General features: G+C 38.6%; 1 protein-coding gene across 8 annotated transcripts in view; it reads left to right on the top strand.

Moving 5' to 3' along the window:
* Pex5l (peroxisomal biogenesis factor 5 like) overlaps nucleotides 1-6,317 on the top strand; it is a 217,273-nt gene that overhangs the window by 78,728 nt on the left and 132,228 nt on the right. The gene's annotated exons all lie outside the window — the stretch shown is intronic.

Genomic DNA, 6,317 nt, shown 5'->3' with positions numbered 1-6,317 from the left:
GACTGAAATTCCTCACGATGACTTGGCAGCCTGCAGTGTCTGCAGACCAAAGCACTCCACAAAAAATAAAAAGGTCACAGAAAGAAAAGCTAAATAAATGGGCCCCGCTCAAAGCAAAGCCTTGCCAGCCCCTCCTAATGGCTCTTTGGAAGAAGCTGAGGATTAAATTATGGGGCCCCACAGGCAGAGGGTTCCCTTGCAGCACAAGAAACAATAAAAGTGAAGAATGAATTGTCCTCTCTCCTCGTTTGCACGCAAATATGTCCACGTTTTATTCATAACTGGCCTCAAGATAAATTATGCTAGAAAAATAAAATGGCTTATTTCACCAGGATTTTCTTCCATTCTCAGGGGGCAAAACCTTCTTTATTCAAGGCATATTTTTCTCGTTGCTCTTAAAGAGTAAAAGGTATTTCTCTGGGAATTAAAAAGCTGCCATTTCCAGTGGCCAGATGAGCTCGCCCTTTAGGATTCTTAGAACTAACAATGCTAGAGAGAAGCAACAGCTAATGTAATTTATAATTTCTCTCCAGAAGACTAAGCTAGATAAAAGAGGATACTTAACTAAAATATTTCACCTGTGGGGATGTTCTACATAGCTTGCCAATTTTGGCTCCATTAGCAACCAAACCATTTCCTTTCCCACTGTTCATGTCAGTGACCGTGACTTCCGTTGCCAGATCTTTATGACTTACTTGTATTTTGACCTTTGAGCCTCCTCCTCTGCCCATCAGAGAGGCCTCTTCCTCTTTTTTGCTTTCTGTAAGACAGCTTTCCTACCATCATTGCAGCATTTTCGTCCTGAATCTTGGTGCAACTCCCTGCTTCCGATAACCCAACCCTGACAGTCCCTCTCTCGCTGCTAAGGATGGGTCCTGATGAGCACTCTTCACAAACACCGTGGAAGCCAACATAAAGCCGCTCACGAATGACACAGCTGTTTTACTCCGCAGAACAAAATGAAATCCTTTAATGTTAAATTGATCAAGGATTTTTTTAATGAAAAATTATAAACTGCCTTGGTTACAGCTACGTGGAAATTGCCTCAGTGATAGCAACAGCAGCGACTTTAAAGAAAAATAAAACAATAATCTAAGCTAATTTTTCATTTCATCATTGACATCATCATCGTCATCTTCCCCATCCCCATCATCATATATTGAACACCCACCATGGACCACAGCATCTAAACATTTTTCCTGCTCTTGGAGCATATGAAAGTAAAGCCTGAACAAAGTAGCCTCAGCAAAGTAACAGCTCTCTCTCACCTGAGAGAAATTTGGTATTACAGCATGCAAGATGGTACAGGAGCTTTCCAAAATCATCAAGATTTCAGGCTTCTTCTGGCCCTCTCCCCTGCCCTACCTTAGATGAAGACCTAGATCTCATATTGCCAAAGAGCTGAAAAAATCCCCATCCAGTATCTCTCAGTTGCAAGCATCAGAAAAAAAGAAAAGTAGAGAGGGAAAGACAGAGTAACACCTACCCTTCCTTTCATGTTGCATATTTTGCATACAGCCTGTGTGCTTATATTTCATTGTCCCAACGTTAGTCAAATAGGGCAAATTGATAGCGGAGAGAGATTGATTTTGAAAAGGTGAGTCACTTAATCTGCACTGCAACACATCCATCTAAAAACAACCAGTAAATATATGAAAAAAGGTTCAACATCACTGGTCATTCGAGAGATGCAGATGAAAACAACACTGAGATTCCACCTCACCCTACAAAGAATGGCTGCTATCAAAAAATCAACCAATAACAAATATTGGGTGTGCTTCGGGGAGAAAGGAACCCTTCTCCATTGTTGGTAGGAGTGCAGACTGGTGCAGCCACTGTGGAAATCAATATGGAGACACGTCAAAGAGCTGGGACTAGAGGGTCCATTTGACCCCAGCCATCCCTCTGCTGGGTATCTTTCCAAAAGAATTAAAAGAATCATACCACAGAGGTATATGCGCACCTATGTTTATAGCAGCACAGTTTGTAATAGCTAAAGCTTGGAAATAGCCCATTTGCCCATCAGTTGGAAACTGGATAAAGATGTGGGTTTTCTATAAAATGAACTACTACTCAGCCATAAAGAATGAGAAATTAGAGTCAGTTTTAGGAAAATGGATGCATATTAAGGCCATACTCTTAAGTGAAATAAATAGGACTCACGTGTAAATACCAAATAGTTTCTCTGATGTGAAAAACTAAAAGAGTAAATAAGATTCAAATCGTATAATTGATAATGTGATATAGGAAGAAAAGGGCTAAAGGAGTAGGACAAGTAGGAAGGGTAGGGGAAAGGAAATAAGGGGGAAAATATGAGAAAAGGAGAAAATGGAAACAAAGTCTTTGTAAATAGGGAAGGGTGGAGGGGGTGAAGAGAGGGCAGGGGAATGGGGAAAAAATGAGAACCAAGACCTGTCATGTAAAGGTGCAAGATCCCAATGATGAATGTAAGTGTACTGTAGACCTAAAAAGTACCAATAAACTCAATGAAAGTAAAAAAGGCTTTTTACAAAGGAAGAAAGATATTGAAACAGAAAATTAGAAATCTCAGCACTAACTACCACTCTCAAACTATCAAAAGTAAATTTTGCCTCCTAAGTCAGTGACAAAGCAAACGAAGCATGCACGCACATTCTTCAGATTTCTCCTAACAATTTGACCTTACAAAATCACAGTGCCCAGTACTGTTTGTTAAGACTGAAAAGAGGAGGACTGGGGAAATATCTCAGTGGTAGAGTGCTTGACTGCTCACCTAGCATACAAAGGACCTCAACACCAAAATCAAACAAAATAAAACAAAAAAGGGAGACAAGGTAGAGACAGCAAGAATTGCTTTAAGGAATGTGCAAAGTGTGTACTCTAATAGTCTAAGGCATTTAGCTAAATTTTTTAAAAATAGATTCACATGTATATAATATTGAGTAATTATACTATATTTTCCTTTAGGTTCTATTCCTCTAGAAAACACTAACCAATACAGTATCTATTCTGATCGTCTTCAGCATTTAGGTAATTTTTTTAAAATTCACCCGTGCATATTCTAGAATAAGACAAAGGTAGCAGGATTTCTATCTTGCAAAATCAATAGTTTTGGTGCACTCTGCCACCACACGTAGGTCTTCCAAACAAGCTTTGCCCTTGCCTTTTCTCACATTTCCTGATTCTGGGCACTCACCCATTTGCTCTTAGCCTTTCCTCTTCCATCACTTCCCCCGCCAGGAGTACTTCATGGAGCCTTCCCTGCACAGCAGTCTCACTGGCTCCAACCTCTGAGGCTTATGTACAGGGTCAGTGTGGGACACGTTATCGTGACCTGAATTTTATTATATATTTTCTACTAAACTGCAAATGCCTCAGTATCTCGATACAGTCTGTGCTCCTGCGTTAGTCCTCCTCCTGCTTTCTGGGGCTAGGGTACACAGCAGGCCTTCAATCAATGACATTAGATCAAAAAGAAAAAGAAAAAAGAGAGAGAAGATGGGAAGGAGGATTTTTAATAAAGCCGCACTAACTTTCCAGCAAACTTGACCAAGACAAGCTGGGACCCAGCACCTCAGGACAGAAGGGAAGGACTAAAAGCTAGCCTAGCACCAAGAAGTCAACAGATAGTGAAATGCCCATGTCACTATCCAAGGAAGCACAGGTGGCAGAGGGCTTTGGGGCAGCCTGCTGTCCTTCACCCACAGCCTCACAGCAGAGAGAGACTGGTCCAGTTAGAGCAGACCCTCTACCAAGACTGATGGTGCTGGGAAGGAGCCTGACAAGGGGTAGGTGGGGTGTCAGGGCCTCAGCCACACTGGACTCAGTGTTCCAGAGCAAGTGAAGGCAAACCCAGTTGTGCAGGCTGGGCCGGTCAGCTAAACCTTCTAAGTGGAAACTGTATCTCATTCATTTTTATATTCCCAGCACCTGGCACTCTAAAGCTTATAGTAGATTTTAAATAAATACTTGACCTAGGTAGCTTGTCCGTGATCACAAGATGATTTTGGACTCGATCTGCTTCTTGGCTGAGGCTTCTGATTCCTCCTGCCTTTAAGGGTTTGATCAGTTTCACTGTGTGTGAGGAGGGCAGCAGCTTCTTTATTTATATTTGAAAAGAAAAGTTCTGTTCTCCTAGTTCTGTACAGTGCTTCCTTCATAACGGGCGATTTTTTGTGCGGTTCTACCAGATATTTTATATAAAAGGAATGCACCAGATTTAAAAGGTAGTAATTGGTTGGTCTTTTTAATAAAATAAAAAGAAATAATTTATATCTTATCTATATTTATGGAATGTTATATATAACTTAAAATCATGCTAACAGAGTTTGTGTTGATATGAAAGATGGTTACAATACATTAAGCAGACAGTAAAGTCAAGGCAAAAATTTGGAAAGATCCAGCCGTGTTCACAACATGCTAAGCAAAAAAGAGCCTCTAAAAAGATAAAGTATTGACAGTGATTATCTCCAGATGCTGAGATAATAACTGATTTTTTTAAATTACTTTTCTGTTCTATACTTGCCATTCATCAATTTTCCTAAAACTTAAAAAATAAAATAATGCAACACTAAAAGTAAAAACAAAAAAATTAGAAAGATATGTACAATCAGACCAGAAATAATGCTGTTCCAAACATCAGCAACAAACAGAGCCATGTGTTTCATCTAAAGAGAAGAGGCACAATAGAGTTATAACCAGAAAAGCTAGTAGTGGGATTTACTTACTTTTGCTGTGGCCTTTAATTAAATATTATTGAAGTATCTTCCCATGAATGTAGAAATACTGATTGCTTGTGTTTAATATTAGCATCAGCAAAACTGCTCAAAAAAAACCTTAGTTGCCAGTTTATGTAACTGTGTTAAAATTGCCTTTTAACAATGAACATTAATAGCTTTAGAGGCTTTGAATTAATAAATGAGTCCAGTGCTTCCATAGCAAGAAAATCTGAGGTACACATTCTTTTTGTTTATCTGGTGCTTTTGTCCATGGCTGGTGGGAATTGGGGATTAGGGTGAAGCGAAAAAATTTGCAACACACCTACCCCATTTTAAAAATGATGGCATCATTTATAATTCTGTAGGATTGAACTGGTAATTCCTGGAGGGAGGAGATTTTGCTGAGCTCTAATTCTCTCTCTCCTTGGCTCTACACATCTAAATGTATTTCTCCCGTGCTGTGATCCTTATTTGTCTGATCATTCATCTTCTCTGGTCAGATAGCAACTCTGTCAGTTCTCATTTCAGAAGTCTAATTTTCCTCCTTATAACTTCTCACCGTGCTGACCACAGGCAAACAGGAGATAGAAAGCATGCTGCTTTGGGCAGGAACTTTATATAAAGACCAAGCACCAACTAAAATCCTACAGGAAGGAAGATAATTTGCTAAATAAAGATTACATCAGGTTTCCATTTGCCACTTCTTTTGTGAAGGTCAATCACTTTATAAATCTTGAAAGTGTCTTTCTCAAATGCAAAGACCATTAAAATATAAAAATGTGGACTGAGCCTCCATGTCCCTTGTTCTGAAAAGTAAATCCACACAATTTATTGGTAATTATGAAAAAACAAACATGTTTTTATTTATCCCTGTTTGTTAATGTGCTTAATAAGAAAAGGCATCTAATTAATGACAGTGTGCTAAATAATAGATTTGGTTCATGTTCTTATCACTTTTTCCCCTTTAACAATAACTTTTAAAAAGGAAATTAAAATGTGTTATGTACATGTTCCAACTTCCTACAAGGAATGTAGACATCATATACTATAAACGTGTACTAATAAAGTAGGAAGTATGCTACAGTGACAACACATGTAATCCCAGCACTTGGAAAGGCTGAGGCAGAAGGATTGCAAGTTTGAGCTCAGCCTACATAACTTCGTGACTTAGAATCTCACTCAAAAATCTATAGCTCAATGCAAAAGTCCTGAGTTCAATCCCCAGTTCTACAAAATAAACAAATAACTTGATTATAACATTTTAAATACAGTTGTTGTAAAAAAAACCTTGGAAACTATAAATTAAGGAATTGTATTACTTTGTATCAATATGGCCTTAATATTGTTTCTGCTGTTTTCAAGTACCAAGCTACTATAATAAAACAAACTTGGGTTATTCTACTACTATAATATAAAAAGACCTGGTTTTAATAATAACTATGACACTTCCTAGCTATGATTATGGACAGGTTCCTTAACCTCCCTAAAACTTTTCTTTGCATAAAGAATGAGCCAGATGGGGCCAGGGATTTAGCTCAGCAGTTCGGTGGCCTGCCTTGCAAGTGCAAGGACCTGAATTCAATCCCCGGTACCAAAAAAAAAAAAAAAAAAAAAAAAAAA

This window comes from Fukomys damarensis, unplaced genomic scaffold (genome assembly GCF_012274545.1).
Source record: "Fukomys damarensis isolate Sample0158 unplaced genomic scaffold, DMR_v1.0_HiC HiC_scaffold_12, whole genome shotgun sequence".
NCBI lineage: Eukaryota > Metazoa > Chordata > Mammalia > Rodentia > Bathyergidae > Fukomys > Fukomys damarensis.
The sequence above is the reverse complement of the archived record's forward strand: the minus strand, read 5'-3'. Positions and strand labels throughout refer to the sequence as shown.